The sequence below is a fragment of the Capra hircus genome, chromosome 21 (assembly GCF_001704415.2).
Source record: "Capra hircus breed San Clemente chromosome 21, ASM170441v1, whole genome shotgun sequence".
NCBI classification, from domain to species: domain Eukaryota; kingdom Metazoa; phylum Chordata; class Mammalia; order Artiodactyla; family Bovidae; genus Capra; species Capra hircus.
This window is the reverse complement of record NC_030828.1, coordinates 63,016,371-63,033,404: the sequence shown is the minus strand read 5'-3', so window position 1 is coordinate 63,033,404 and position 17,034 is coordinate 63,016,371.

Here is a 17,034-nt window from a genome sequence, read left to right as displayed (position 1 = left end):
TCTTTAAAGTTTTAGATTTAGATTAATTAAAACAATGTGCTTACTTATTCTGTTGTTGTTGTTTAGCTGCTAAGTTGTGTTCGACTCTTTGCAACCCCATGGACTGCAGCACACCAGCTTCCCCTGTCCTTCAATATCTCCTGGAGTTTGCTCAGATTCATGACCACTGAGTCAGTGATCCAAACGACTCTCAAGAGTTTACTCCAGGACCACAGATACTTATTTTAAGGTTTTTAAGTCAATTACCAAATTGTTTTTCTGCAAAAGTATCTCAATTTACAAATTTTTTTTTGCCAGTGAGCATGTTCATTTTACAATGTCTTATTAGATCTGAGACCAAAATTCAGCAGTGGTTTGGGTTCAACCTCAGGTTTTCCAGGTTTTTATGCTCATTGCCAGTTCTTAAATACTATCATTCAGTTCCTAATATTGATCAGTCTCAGTGGTTTTGCATACATGTTCAACTAAATTTTTGGAGACAGGTTTTTGAGGACAGATAAACGTTCTGACCTCTTGTCTGGTGAAGAGTAAATGACTTTCTTTTGTATTCACTCATGAAAGATTGTTTTGTTGGGTCTAATTCACCTGGAGCGCAAATTTTGCTCCCCAAATCTCTGTAGATGTTTATTCATGATTTTCTATCATTTAATCTTGAAGAAGGTAGAATCTATCCTGCGTTTTATTCCTTCTTAAGTCATATATATTATACGTTGGGTATTGTAGGACTTTTTTTTTTTTTTCCTTTCTCCTTGCATTTGCTTCTCTTTGATTTTTTTTCCTCTCTAAACAAGATCAGCCTTTCTGCTTGAAATACCCTGGCCTCCTTTCAGTCTTCATGCTACTTCTATTCTGATTGTCCTAACTTTTTACTCACAATCCCCTTTAACTCAGATAGTCAACATGTTTTCTTATTCTTGTTTCTTTTTCTCATCCTCTACTGAATTGTTTTAAATTCCTTGTTTTACAAAAAAGAAAAAAAAATTGCTGTTGTTGTTCTAAATTCTAAAAGATCTATTCCCCTTTACCTTTGGTCACTGATTTAAATTTTTCATGGTGCCGCTTCTCATCTTTGCAGAGCTGGAGCATCTTAGTGCTGGTCCAACCCTTTCTCACCTCACTTGTTTCCTTCTTCTTCTTGCAGGGTTCTTTGCTTTGGCATTGTTCCTTTTCATGACTTTCAGCTGGACCCCACTGACGATACTCAAGCATGCAGACCATTTTGCTTTTAAAATCAGTCGGCACTGAATCATTCTCTGTGTCCTGTTTTCTCATGGACTGTTCAAGCTCATGTTGTTTTCCCCCTCCTTTTGTTCTGCAGTGTTGTTCTTTCTAATAAGACCAGTTCACTGTTGACTCATCCTCAAGCAAGGAGAGAGCTTTCCAGACCCCAAGTTGACCAAAGCTGAGATGCATATACAATGTCCCCATGTGTGCTCTCTCTCTCACTTACAGATTATACACATTCTGAGCTCCTCAGGGCCAAACATCTATACTAATGGTAAGAATAAACACAGTGGGAATGGTGACACGACCTGTTTCTGATTAAGGATTAGCACATTAATACAGTCAATAGAATGAGTTCTATACATACATGAGCTCATTTATTCTCCCCATGACCCGGCGTTATCTGTTGCAGTAAATTTCACAGCTGAGAACACTGGGGACTGGAAAAGTGTACACCATAATGGAGGATGTCCATCCAGCCGAGACTGCAAACGTCCTTCCTTAGCTGGACCCTGGAACCAGTGATGGTCCAGCTCATTTCATTTGTCTCAGAATGTGCCTCATCCAAGCTCAATCCTGAGATCTGGTTTTTAGCTCACCCTATATTAAGGGATGGGCCTGGTGGGCTCATAGAAAGGGGCACTGTGCACCCAGGATGCCCCTTTTCTTAGTCTCAAGGTCAGAGTCAGCACACAGGATGTGTGCAAAACTATCATTTCCAAGATTAGCCACTTTCAGGACCTTCCATCTCTGATTCTGCTTGATGTGCCTCAGATACAGAGGCCACACCTTCCAAAGCCTGTCATGCCACCTCTTTGGGTGCCATGACTTTGGATCCACTCCTTTTCTGAGGATTGCAGTCTCTTGAAAACTAGTGAGACGAATGGTAAGATTGGGATTGCAGTCTCTTGAAAACTAGTGAGACGAATGGTAAGATTGGGACTCGCTGGCCTCCAGGGTCTATAGTCTGCTCTGTACCATGTGAAGTACTTTAACTGTATTAGTCCCGTGATTACTCACAGAATCCCTGGGAAAGAGATGCTGTTAACAAGCATTCCCATTTTACAGCTACAAGTACTGAGTCACGGCAGTCCTGATGCCTCCCCATCTTACGCGGCCGTTGGAGGAGGAGGGGAGGCAGCAGTGAGGTCCTCATAATAAAATGAGACAGTGAGCTCCTGGCTCCTTGCTTTGGTTGCATCTTCCGTGTCTGTCTCGGAGGACCGTTGAAGGTGGCCGCAGGGTCTTTCCCCTTATTTTCGGGAAGGAGGGTTCGATTTCTGAGCAGCGGTAAAACAGGACAATGTCAATCTTTAGTCTTGTCCCCTGAGTTACACACCCAGGCTTGCTCTTGCCAGATGTTTGCACAGGGCTGATTATCAAGCCTCCTTTTAAGTGATGATTCAGTGAGCTTTTGTCCTCCATCCTTCTGAGGCTCTGCTTTCTCATCAGTAAACTACTAACTTTGACAGTCCTGCCTTTAGAGGGTGGTGGCGAGTACTAAGTAAAAGCTGTGTCAAGCCCTTATCACACCATCTGGGTCAAAAATTTCGAGGCTCTAAAAGGTTTATCATGTTTACCATTATTTTTCTGTGTTCAGAATTACTGTAGTAAGAAACTGCAGGAAATTATATCCAAAGCTGCCAGTTTGATGCCCTTTTAAAAGCCGAACCAACACAGGCTGATTTTAAGCTATACGTAAGTGTATGTTCACGTTGATTGTAAATTAGTGCTTGTCAACAAAGGGAATCAGACAAGGGTGCAAAATAGCCGCCTTGGGCAACGTCAAAGTCTCGGGCAGTCTCAGTTCCCGGGTCCTCTTTCCTAACGTCCTTCCTTAGCTGGTCCCTGCAACCAGTGATGGTCCAGCTGATTTCATTTGTCTCAGAATGTGCCTCATCCAAGCTCAATCCTGAGATCCTAACCCTTTTACATACTGGGCATATTTCCTAAGGCAGCTCATTCATTCATTCATTCTTCTCATTCATTCATGCCACAGACAGTTACTGAGCAACTCCTGTGTGCCAGGCTTGGCCCTGGCTGCTATGGATATGAAGACTACCAAGATGCGATCCCACTATCTCCATCCCCTATAACCCCATAGACCCGATGCAGCCTCTGGGCTGGCAAAGCCCACAGGAACTCAAGGTCACTAAGGTGCCTCCTTGAAAAGGGAAGTGACAAATTTCATGCAACTTCCAAAACAAGGATGTCACTTGTCCCATCTAGAGACGTCCCCTGGCGTCTCTCCTCAAAATGCATGAGAGTGTAAAGCCCAAATCTCTCCTGTCTCTAAATCATAGAAATTCCAGGGTTGGCCTCATTAGCTCCTTGATGGGGAGGTTGGCCTCAGCCGTGCTGAGAGTCTGCTCCCACCTGACATCACTTCCCTCTGAACTACTCTGAGCTTTTTCTCCATATAGTCTGTGCCCATCCATGCTCTCAACCGCTGTCTATATAGGAGATAACTCTGGTGTGACAAGCTCTTTCAGAAGGTAGATATTTTTAAAGATTGTCAGGATCCTGCCAGCAGCCCTTATTATGGAGTACTTCTAGGCTTTTCACGGAAACAAAGTTGGGAGCAAATACCTTTCTGACTCGCCGTCCGCCCTGACAGAGAGTGTGCTATTATTACTCCAGGAGGTTACCATCCCACTGGGTTTTCAAGTTGATTCATTACTTTTTTCATGACTTGTATTTATTTTTCAGCACCTGTGAAAAAACACATTGATATTTCAATACCCACTCTCACAGACTGCCTATTGGGTGAGAGGACTTGCCTTCCTTGAAGGCAATTTTTTTTTTTAGAAAGTTATTTAAAAGTTTAAAATCAAAAGTGAGTTTATATTTGTTCTTTTAGCATCTGGCTTAAACAGGTGCTTTTTTTTTTTAACCTTCATCCAATTGAGCATTTGGATTTAAATAGTTCAAAGATGCTGTTTTGAATTTAAATACAAAAAATGAATAAATAAGAGGCTGGATTCTATAGGTTTGCAAGAAATTTCCCTCCCAGTAGATCTCACGTGGCTGAGTCCTAGCTTTGTTTTCTAAGCATCTGCTGAGTATCTCTACATGGGAATCCTGCAGGCCATGCAAACTCAGCATGGAAAAAGAAAAATAATTTTCTTTCCCCCCCGATTCTATTTTTCCTCCTGTGTCCCCTTATTTCTTGTGTTAACAACATTTCCTGTCCAGTTTCCACAGAGAGATGTACTGAATTTATTTGCAAGCTGCCCCTCCTTTACCAATGAGCTTCTTTCACCATGACATCCTGTCAGTTTTTCCTCCCTGTGTCTCAGGAGCCTAGGTTCTCAAGATATAGATGCTCTGGCTCCATTTAGAGAGTCTGGTGATGGATATTGCAAGCACACTCCCAAGGTTATTCGGATGCACCCTGGATTGTAAGAAGTCTCTAGTCCTCCTCTCATGAGCCCAGTCTCTGCACACTTTGTTTTAAACTGATTTTCATAATGGTCCAGGCTGCCCCAGTGGCTCAAGAGGTAAAAAATCCTCCTGCAATGCAGGAGATGCAGGATCCCCCTGGGTCAGGAAGATCCCCTGGAGAAGGAAATGGCAACCCACTTCAGTATTCTTGCACAGAAAATCCCAAGGACAGAGGAGCCTGGCGGGCTCTAGTCACGGGGTCACAGAGTCAGATATGAGTGAGTGACAGAGCCCTGTTATGACCAATGGCTCACCTGGCCTCTTTGCTTCCAATTCTGAATTTCTCCAGGCCACATTTGCACCCGTTTCAAGATTCAGTAATATTGTTACGCTTGAGTTATAGAAGTCAACGGAACCCCGATCCTCGAGGACAGTGTTCGGACAAGTCAGTGGGCATCCTTCAGGCTCTAAGAGCATGCTCCAGGGTCTCTCCCCATCATTTTCTTTCACATGCCCTCCACTTCTTTGTGGAAAGTTCCAGAGTTTGCAAGAATACAAAACTGAGATTAGGTTGCGTGGATGTGAGTTATTTCTTAAATAGGGATTGTCCTGCTGACCAGAGCACATCAATACTATTGCACTGTGGACACTTTACTTTCCTTTTTGGTCATGTCATGAGTCATGTGGGGTTTAGTTCCCCAGCTAGAGACTGAACCAGTGGCCCCTGCATGAGGAGCACAAGTCTTAGCCATTGGACCACCAGGGAATTCCCCACTGTGAGTATTTTAAACGATGTGTTGGCCATTGACATTCACTGAAGAATCATGGAGATAGTGATAGGACTTACATGGGAGTAGGTGCAAACCATAGGATGGTTCCTTGGGACAGTTAGTGTAGAAGGGAGGCTTGCAAAAGACATGAGAGCTGCCTTCAAATATACTAGGAAGGATTAGAAAGGGAGGGCTTCCATTCTTAGGGATAGAACTAGGGCCAGTGGGTAGAATCCAAGGAGTACTGTTTTCCACTTGATAGAAAACTGTCCAACTAAGGCTCTCCAAAAATGAATGGACTTCATTAGGAGGTAATGAGGGCTTCTCTGGTGGCTTGGAGGGTAAAGTGTCTGCCTGCAATGTGGGAAACCTGGGTTTGATCCCTGGATCAGGAAGATCCCCTGGAGAAGGAAATGGCAACCCACTCCAGTACTCTTGCCTGGAAAACCCCATGGTCAGAGAAGTCTGGTAGGCTATAGTCCATGGGGTTGCAAAGAGCTGGACATGACTGAGCAACTTCACTTTCACTTTCAGTAGGTAATGAGCTCCCTGTCAGTGCAGATATGCAAGTAGAGATAAAGTTCATAGGAAACATGGGAGATGTTTGAACGGTGCCTGGTCCATTGTAATCTTTAGTTTTTGCTGTTCTCATCATTATTGACTTAATTCAAGGGTTAGAGGCATATGAGGAGCATATGACAGTTGAGCTCTCCTCCAACAATGGGATTTTGTAAACCTGCACATTGCAAAGGCTGGCACAGCTGGCTACTGTAATGATTTCAGAGCCTAGTGAACATCTTAAAACCAGCACATGTGCACTGCATGAAACGCTCCATCCAGAGCCGGCTCCCTATTCAGACTGATTTTATTTTCATGACTGGAAATAGCTTTTACATAATCTCCCCATGTTGTTTCATTCTGAAGGTTTCTCCCTCACCTGCGTTATCTTGTGTGCTTTCTGAGACATTGGTGATCAACCTTTGCAACAGCAGGCGCCAAATTCTGCTTCGAAACAAAGTAATGAGAACAATTCACAAAGAGGCACTGCCTTGCACGGCGGCGGCTGCGATGGACCAGGGGGCTCACCGCGTCATTTCCCAGGGATGATGCCGTTTACAAAGTGACAAGTATATTCTTAATAAAATTTGAACCTGCCCTTTTCTGAGGCGTCACTCTATATGGAAGTCTTTTATTTTCTTCCTAACTTGAATATTCACATCCTGCCGTCAAACAACATTTTTTTATGAAAGGTGCAACAATCGTAGAGTTAGAAAAATGAAACTTACTAAATATTGGTGCTGATAATTCTGGCTTTTAATGTTCTTCCAAAAATGATGTCAGTCTTATCAAGAAACTGGATGGTGAACAAAGAATTCTGCGTTTTTAGTTTTCATTTTCTTTTTTTCCTTCATGACTTTGAAACTTAAAAGAGATCTAGGTTATTATTTAAATGCAGTCTTAACATTATTGCCATAAAGACAATCTCCTTGGACCTCTTGATGAACAGGAATATTTGTACATCTATCTGTTAATATATATGTAAAGATATGCACACACATATATATGTATGTGTATGTCTTTACATATACATATGCACCCATACTGCATGTATTTCATATTTTGAAAATGGTAAAATACACCCAACATCTAGAATTCTATGTATCCCTTCCCTCTCCTCCCTCCCTCCTTCACTCTCTCTATCTGCCTTTCTGTCTGGAATATGTATAAGTACAAGTTGAGCTCACCTTTTTTCCACCATTACCCCATTTTCCTCTCTCCTTCTCCAAAGAGAATTATCATCCAGTGTTTTCTGTGAATCTTTTAGGTCATGCTTTAATATGCTATTGAATATAAATCCTTAAGAAGCACATTTTTTTCCCCAATAACTAATAGCCAGCTTATTTTTATTTTTAACTGTCACAAACCATGCTGGAATACACATCCTCGACTATGTTTTCTTGGAAACATGTTGGGGAGAGTTTCTGAAGGGTGGCATTATAGAATTTAGGGGTCTCGGACTTGAAAGAGAGAAAAAGTTAATTTTCATTTTTGCTGACATTTACCTGAAATTTAGCACTTCCTTTTTGAATGTGGACAACAAACCCTAATAGTTTTGGTGGCGCTGCAGCTTTGTTACAAAATGGACACCCCAGTTTCAGATCACATTGCAGTTGGTGAAGGTGCCTCAAAATACAATTGAGGAGCATCAGCACTTCAAATGTACAGTGATTATAAAACTATTGCTAGACTTTTAGCTTAGCGAGTTAAGAAAAAGTACTTATAATTTCAAAATTGTGTGTGTTAAACATTCACGCTGCTGCTGCTAAGTCGCTTCAGTCGTGTCCGACTCTGTGAGACCCCATAGATGGCAGCCCACCAGGCTCCCCCGTTCCTGGGATTCTCCAGGCAAGAACACTGGAGTGGGTTGCCATTTCCTTCACCAATGCGTGAAGTCGCTCAGCCATGTCCGACTCTTAGTGACCCCATGGACTGCAGCCCACCAGGCTCCTCCATCCATGGGATTTTCCAGGCAAGAGTACTGGAGTGGGGTGCCAGTGCCTTCTCTGAAACATTCATATGTGCTTTCAATATAATTGGTTTCATTTAAAATCCTTGTATGCATTTATTATACACATTATAATATTACATGTTATAATGTGTATAATATATACACATATTTGTATGTATCATATACATATATAATATAGTATGGCACAAATAATGTATATGAAAATGTATGATTATATATATACATATATAATATAGTTTACCTACAATACAATAATGCATATGCATATAAATATCACAAGACCATCAAGAAGTTTCATGACAAAAAAATGAGTAATCTCTTTTCCAAGGTGAATGCTCTAAGGGTACAATTTCTGGGGCACATGGTGTTCACAATTTGCTCTTTAGTAAACTTTGACAAGTGCTGTAATAAATGGTGTTACCATTCACTTGACACACCTACTAGGTGGCTCAGATGGTAAAAAAATCTGCCTGTAATGCAAGAGACCAGATTTCGAACCTTGGGTCGGGAAGATCCCCTGCAGAAGGAAAACGGCAACCTTACTCCAAAATTCTTGCCTGGAGAATCCCATGGACAGAGGAGCCTGGTGGGCTACAGTCCATGCAGCTGCAAAGAGTTGGACGTGAGTGAGTGGCTAACACTTTTGCTTTATTAACAAGATACTCCTAAGAGAGTTGTAAACAGCATGGAATTTTTGAAGATTTTTTTTTTCCTCTGAAGTTGCCCTCATAAATTCCCTGAAAACTCACATTTTCTACCACTGATCTTCAAAGTGGGTGTTAGCCCCTAGGGGTACCCAAAATGATTTATTGTGGTGTGAGGAAACATACTAGAACTTTATTTCTATTTATCGTCATCTAAAAATAGAAGTAGAAATTAAACTTTATTAAAGCATGCTTGCTAATATTTACACATTTATATCATGATTTCTGAACATATAGACATATATTGGGACATGTTTACAAGTCATGTTTTGATACCAGTACTTAAGACAATGGGCACAACGATAAAACATGGTTACATTTATTTCCTTTCTTATTTTAATTAAAAAATTACTTTATATTGGTAAATAGTTGATTAACAATGTTATATTTGTTTCAGGTGTATAGAAAAGTCATTCAGTCATCCATATACATGCATCTATTCTTTTTAAACTTCTTTTCCATTTAGGTTTTTATTGAATATTCAGAGTTCCCTGTGCTAAAAATAGGTCCTTATATAATGGTTACATCTTCTGAAGACCTACTATGTACCAGTTGCTTTGCAAGCATTATTCATTTCAGTACCTATAACCTTACAGACTGGGCACAATCATTTTTAGTTAATCAGGAAGCTGAGAATGAAAGATGTCACTCAGTTTACCTCAGTGTTGCTTTTAGTAAATTGTGGAATGAAGAATTGCATCGGCACCCTTTTTTTTTTTTTCTTTTCTTTTCACCATGCCTCCCTCTCTTTGATTCTCCTTCAGCTAATATGTAAATATTAGTTCCATGAGGGCAGAGTCCATCTGCCCTTGTCTCTGCTCTGTCTCAAATGCCCCAAACAGTGCCTCGCAAGCTGTAGGGTAGTAATCTCATTTTACTTAATGGGTAATTGAAGGAAAGAAAGAAAGGAGGGTGGAGAGGAAATAGAAAGAATGAACACAGGAAATTTACACACACACACACACACACACACACACACACACAGAGGGAACCCAAGAAATCCACATGCCAGTGTGGGAAATGGACAGGCCAGTTGGTCAGTAGGACAGTCTTGGGCATGTACTTGTGTGGTGGAAGCATGGAGCTGGTGGGGTAATCTTGGCGTAGGCTGAAGTAGGAAAGTGCTCCTAAATGGGCAAGATGGAAAGTCCATTTCTATTAAGGAAGCTGGCACTTACTCAGGGTTTTTGCACAACAGGAGAGAGAGGGGGTTAAGAGACGGGAAATTGGGCTGACCAGAGTCTAGAGTCTGGGCTCACATGCTTCTGCATGGGAGCTTGCATGCCTTTGAAGAGCAAGGATGTGGGTTCCTTCACCGACTTGGCTGAGGTTCTAGATTGTCTTTGGTCTCTTTGTCTACCTTTCCAGTCAGGGGTCTCCTGAAACACTGCTGGGGGAATGCAGGACAAGGCATTCGGCTAGACCCTTTTTCTGTTAGAACATGATACCTCTACGGAGCTGGGACCCATGCTCACTCTCGAAGCAGACAGGTGGGGGAACAGTTAAGGTTCTCAGCCAGCCAGCGGCAGGGTCTCGATGCCATGTTCTGTGTGGTTTGAAATGAGAGATAGGAGAGGGCATGACCCCTTTATTCTCAAACTTGAACCCCAATAATCTTTCTGCACAGAAAGTCCTTAAGACTTACCTCCAATTGTAGCAGCAAGTTGAGGTGAAGGACAGGGTAAAGAGTGTGACATGACAGACAGGACCATCCCTTGGTTAATAAATCCTCATGCAGACATTCATAGACTCATGGAGAGAGAATCCTCCAGAGAAAACAACTGCTGAGGACATAGCACCGAAAGGGAACTTGGATTGATGGATACAAATGATCCCAGATGTCTTGCAGAACACACTCAGGACCCTGACCCAAGGGTAAGAGCATGTCAGCGCCAAGGGCACAGGACAAGAATGTGGACGATCGCACAAGAGATGTGCAGGATTCCCAACACACGAGAAATCTTGATGTCACTGCAGCAGAGCCCACAGAAGAAGGAGCTCGAGGAGGAAGAGTCAGAAGAACTCTCTGGGGTCCATGATCCATGTCTTGGAGAGGTCGCTGCTGGGTGGCCTTCATGGAGACACCCTGGATAGTGAGTTCATTCATTCATATGCAGTCCTCTTGCTGTATTTGTAAACTACCCGGGAGCACGTTTTGATGGATATATTTAGACCCAAACTGAAACGGCAACCATGATTTTGGTGCCTAGATTCAACAGAAGAGCTGATGGTCTATTGGAGTAAACTGTGGGTTTGATGGAAGGAGGGGTGTGGAAAATCAAGAGGGCTCCCTTTGAGGACTTTCCTGGCAGTCCAGAAGGCTAACACTCTGCACTTCAAATGTAGGGAGCGTAGGTTTGATTCCTGGTTGGGGAACTAAGATCCCGCCTGTGCTGGCATGGCCAAAAATACATAAATTAAAAAAATAACAGGGCCTCCTTTGGTACTGGGCATTGTTTTAGTCCCCAGACTAGAATTGCATGTTGGGTGTTTTATTTTCATTTTTTAAGTTTTATTTTATATTGGCGTATAATTGGTTAACAATGTTAGTTTCAGGCATAGAGCAAGGTGATTCAATTATACATACACATGTATCGATGCATATTGGATCCTGAGTAGGAAATATTCCTATGGCTGTCAGCTCCACAGTCTTTGTGGTATCAAATTGACACTCAGGATTTAAGAGCTGGAAGCTTCATTTAACAAAACCTCTAACACTTTGATAGTAGCACATAGTACTGAAGTGGCGAAGCCCTGGATGAAACAATTTGACCTTATGTGATCTTGAAAAGAAAATCACCTTAGCCTACTTCTTGTCAAAAATAAGTCTGGCCGCCTGGATGGGAGAAAGAATGCTTGTGTATGTATGGCTGAGTCACTTTGTTATCCATCTGAAACTATCACAACGTTGATATTCAGCTCTGTGGTTGTTCGGTCGCTAAGCTGTGTCCAGCTCTTTGAGACACCATGGACTGCAGCATGCCAAGTTCCTCTGTCTTCATCTTCCAGAGTTTGCTCGAGATTCATATCCATTGAGTCAGTGATGCTATCTAATCATCTCATCCTCCAACTGGCTATACTCTAATACAAAATAAAAATTAAGAAAAGAATAAGTCTGGTCACTTTCTTTGTTCTTATTCTTAAAACCGGGTACAATGAACAGGAAAGCTCATTGAGTCCTGGGTTTAGTTGGCAGAGTAGACAGGGCTATTTTATGATACAATTTGTCAAAAGAAAGGCTTCTTCTTTCTCATTAGAAAGGCTTTGAAACAGGGCTTCTCTCAGTGGGAGAACTGTGGTTAAATAAATAATGCTAACATCCTATCATGGCAGCGAGCGCTGTTTGTTTTCCCATATTTCTATAGTTTTGATTCATTTCCCCCTATTTGGTGCTAATTGGACTATATTTGCAAAAAATGTTATGACCTGTTATCCTGTATACTTGGCCTAAGAGGCACTTGAGGGGCATCAGAGAAAAAGGAAGTGAGAGCTGATCTGACTATATTTTTAATGATCATAAAACTGGAGGCAAAGTAATTTAGTTCCATCCTAGAAAAGGACTTAAAATAGGGCTCTTTTCTAGGACTTCTAAGGAAAGCAACTAGTTTTTACTGTCCCTTCTGGTTTTTACTATTATTTTCTTCCCTTCCTTCTTTTTTCAAATGTACCTGAAGACTTTTAAGCATCTGCTGTTGACTATTTTGAGAAAAATGCTAATGTCCTCCATCCAGTAGCATCATTTAGCATTAAAAAAACATATTCACTTAGCTTTTAAAAATGTAGTTTAGTTGAGAAGAGTTAACATTTGTTTCATGCTTTACAGCGGTCAGTGCGAGCGAGACAGCAGTTGGGAGAAGGAGTGATTTGTTTGCCTGTGTGGTGTGTTTATTATCACATCTTATTACATTATATTTGGAGATAAAAAATTGCCTGCCGAGGGCAGCGGCAGGAACTCTGCTCACCTCATCCCTCACAGGTGCCCTCGGAAGTATGTTATCTTCAGCTCCTGCAGGCTTAGTCGTACCTGGTCGGGCTGGGGTTGATGGGGACCGTCTCTGGAATACGGATGCAGCGAGACGGGTGTGGGAGGAACTTGTGTTCCAGGCTCCTCTCAACCAAGAACACATTTGAAAACAGTAAAAGAAGATTTCAAAAACATAGAACAAAAGACCGCAGTCAGAACCTTGTACACACACATGCTCATGATTCAATAAGTAGTCTGAGGTTTTTTTCTTTGTGTGTGTTTTTTCCAGTCTCCGGCTGGGATGCTGAAGACAGAGAAATCCACAAGACATCCCTGGCTTCAAAGCGTCATGGTCTAGACTGGTGACAGACGTGGGAGCAGACAGCCAGACAGACAGACTTGGTAGCCCCTAAGGTAGAAATGACTCCCTTAATGACTCAGATGGTGAAGAATCCAACTGCAATGGAGGAGACAGAGGTTCGGTCTCTGGGTCAAGCAGATCTCCTGAAGGAGGGACTGGCTACACCTACTCCAGTGTTCTTGCCTGGGAAACCCCATGGACAAGAGGAGCCTGGCAGGCTACAGTTCCTGGGGTCACAAAGAGTCAGACACAACTGAATGACTAATACTAACAAGGAAGAAGTGAGAAGAAGATGCTATAGGAACTCAGGAAAGGCCTCTTTTCCAGGGTGGAGATGGTGGAGGCAGCTCATTCACTCATTCAATACCAATCAGGCACCTAACATTTATCAAGGTGGTAGGGAATCTCAGGTATTGAAACAAGATGCAACTGTTTCATGGTATCAAGTCCAAAATGAATGGTGTGGTCTCTCTTCCATCTCTCTGAAATACAGACATACACACACAGACAGACCTTCACACTATAGTTATAACTCTATGCTCATGTAATTTTCTATCTAGCAAAAAAGTATGTGTGCATGTGTGTGTGTTTAGCTGAAAATCAAAAACCTTTCTGGAGCAGAGATGTCTAGCTAATAGCTGATCAAATGCTATTTAAGGAAAAAATGAGGACCAAGGAGTCTCTTCATCTCAGAAGTGCAGCAGGCCTGGAGGACCAAGTGTGTTGGGTGAGTCTGAAGCTCAGCCCCTGAAACAGTAAAAAGAGAAAAGGAGCTGGAGAGGCCAGCTTGGCCAGCTCAGGAGCACGTGGACTGAGGGCCCTGGGGTCTATCCACTTGGGGATGGGGGGCTCCGGAGGTTTTCAGGGCAGGGGTGTGGTCAGATGAGATCCCTGAGTTGGAACCATCACATGTCCTGCTTTGTGTGCCAAACTTCATTGCCTCCACTTTCTCCCCCAGTCTTGAGTTTGCCTTCAGATATATCCTTTTCAGTAATTGCAAACAGAGTTAACAAGAAGACAAGAGGAGGGGTGCTTTTCTGAGATGAGAATGGACTTGAGCTAGGGATTGCATGGACCTGCAAGCGTGTCCCTGACCTGGATTATTGCTGTTGTTCAGTCACTCAGGCATATCTGACTCTTTGTGACTCCATGTATTGCAGCATGCCAGGCTTCCCTGTCCTTCACTATCTCCCAGAGTTTGCTCAAACTCAGGTCAAAAGATGCCATCCAACCATCTCATCCTCTGTCATCCCCTTCTCATCCTGCCCTCAATCTTTCCCAGCCTCAGGATCTTTTCGGATGAGTCGGCTCTTCACAGTGGGTGGCCAAAGTATCGAGCTTCAGCATCAGTCCTTCCAGTGAATATTCAGGGTTGGTTTCCTTTAGGATGGACTGGTTGGATCTCCTTGCTGGAGGAGGAACTCTCAAGCGTATTTCCCAGCACCACAACTTGAAAGCATCAGTCTTTCAGAGCTCAGTCTTCTTTACGGTCCAACTCTCACATCCATACATGATGACTGGAAAAACCATAGCTTTGACTAGGTGGCCCTTTAGCATCCACACAAATGTTGTCAAGAAAGATAAACTGTTGACTTGCCTTTGAACATCTGGAGGGGGTGGGAGTGAGCATTAGAGGAGATTGGGAGGCGGGGCATCTCCAGGTGTCTGGTCTTCCCCATTCTCTCCCCACCGTGAATTCTCTGGCTTGGCCTGCCTCTTCTGGCCTGAACCCTTCTGCCTAAACTGCCTCCTGGCTCAGAGGTCATGAACACAATGGTGCTTCTAGACTTGAGCTGAAAATTATGAGACCATTAAGTCAAACATCAAAGCAAGAGGGCGAGAAAGAAGTCAATAGGGACTGAGGAAAAGAAAAAAGAGAGGGGGAAAACCACAAAAATTAGAAAAAAATAGTAGGGCAAATCGTGCCTAAGGTTCAGGATTGCCATTGCAGTTAGTATTTATTAGTGGATCGTGAGCAAAGGATTTATAATGGTCTTGGCTGCATGAATGTGAGCCTATTGCCCCAGCTTTCAGTCATTGTTTATTTTAGCATATCGCTTTCTCTTAGCAGGGGCGGGCTCAGGTGCTACTGTTGACCCAAGGTTTATTAGCTAAAGGTGGCAGAGTTGGCCTGGGACAATCAGAGGGCACCGCCTTGAGTATGAGAAGTAATATGCGCTGAGCAGAGTGACATTCTGAGAATCTGAGTCATTTCAGTTGGAAGGGATGGGGATCTTCCAGAAAGGAAAGGACCTGAACATGGCTTGCGGAGCTCTGGTACCCAAAGAGCTCAAGCTGGATGCTCTCGACTTTCATTTCTGCCATTTCTAAAGAACTCAGCAAGTGATGATTAAGATCAGAGGGACCCACACATAAGGGGTCTTCTGCTGTGTGGGTTTTCCCCCTTCTTCCTTAGATTTGGACATGCTCCAAGGTGCTGGAAGAATGAATGGCTTCCTGGAAGAGGAGGCAAAGAAACTGGCCTTCTGTTCTCCCTGTTCGTGAGCACAGCTCATTCTGATTCAACAAGATTTTCAAATTCCTCTTTCATTGCCCTGTAAACAATTTTCTGCTCCCGAGTGTTAACTCTGGTCAAAAACTTCTGCAACTGTAAACAAGTTTTTTGGTGAAAGTCAAGTTCATACATATTTGCCTATTAAAACAGGTCCCTTAAATCTCCAAGCTGGGGAAAAAATAAGCTAAATCTTTAAATGCACATGTACAAACTTTCCTGTATAGCTGAGATTTTCCATAGCTCTGTTTTTTATTTATGAATTTTTGCAGTTGACTTTGGGTGGAAGGATTATTTTTCTGTCTGCCAACTCCAGCTGATTGATTCAATGCACCTGCTCACTTTCAGATATGGCCTGGGAAGCTACAGCCTAAGTTTGTGTCTGTATTTAAAATTGGGAATACAGAATGGGTTTAAACTTGAATATTTCATTGAGATGTTGCGCCTTACAAGTAATTTACTTTGGAAATACAGGTTTCTGCCTGGGCAGTGGGGATTTTGAGTAACTCAGTGCTCAGACTCCCTTCTGAGTATTCACATCACATCACATTGGGTTGTGCACACTTTGCGATTTCTTACTAACTTATCAGTTCAAGATACTTAAACAGCCATGAAGGGGATAAAGTGAATGGTTTTCTTCACATTTATATCAGGATACTGGCTTTACAGGCAATGACTTTAACTAGTATAATCTCAGAGAAGAAAAAACCACAATATATAGACTAGACAACAACTCTGTTAATCACAAAAGCATTGGATATGGGGCTTAATCATTTTTAGAACCAGGGAGTCTTGTGTGCTGAGTAAAGGTAAGATTTTTCTCTTTTCATTACCTTAAAAGTAAATATTTTGTGGACATTTTTTAAGACAGAAGCTTAAAAAATCAGGTTTAACAAAGAGGTGAAAGTGAAAGTGAAGTCGCTCAGTCATGTCCGACTCTTTGAGACCCTATGGACTGTAGCCTACCAGGCTCCTCTGTCCTTGGGATTTTCCAGGCAATAGTACTGGAATGGATTGCCATTTCCTTCTCCAGGGGATCTTCCCGACCCAGGGATTGAACCCAGGTCTCCCACACTGTAGACAGAGGCTTTACCATTTGAGCCACCAGGGAAGTCTTAAAGGGACTTCAAAGAGGTAGTTGTGCTCAATTCCATTTCTCATCAGCACACTCTGCTTTGGAAGATGAAACTCATCATGTTCTGAAAAAAAAAAAAAAATTGTGAGGACTGATGGATCCCAGGAAGAAGGAATGATTCAGACTGGATTCCTGACACACTCACAATCCTTTACCTGGGGATCAATTTTCCCTTCTATCATCTTTGAGCACTTTATAATTCCCAGCTGAAAGATGACCGTTTTATGAAATGAGACAGAGGAAACCTGGCATGAGGGTGAGGAAGAAGGCAATGGGTAGCATATGGGTTAAACTGTGTCCCCTGCTCCCCAAAGATTTATCAGAGTCTGAACCCCTGGGATCTGTGAATGCAACATTATTTGAGATTAAAATCTTTGCAGGTGTAATCAAGTTGGTTGTTTAGTCACTAAGTCATGTCCAACACTTTTGAGACCCCATGGACTATAGCTC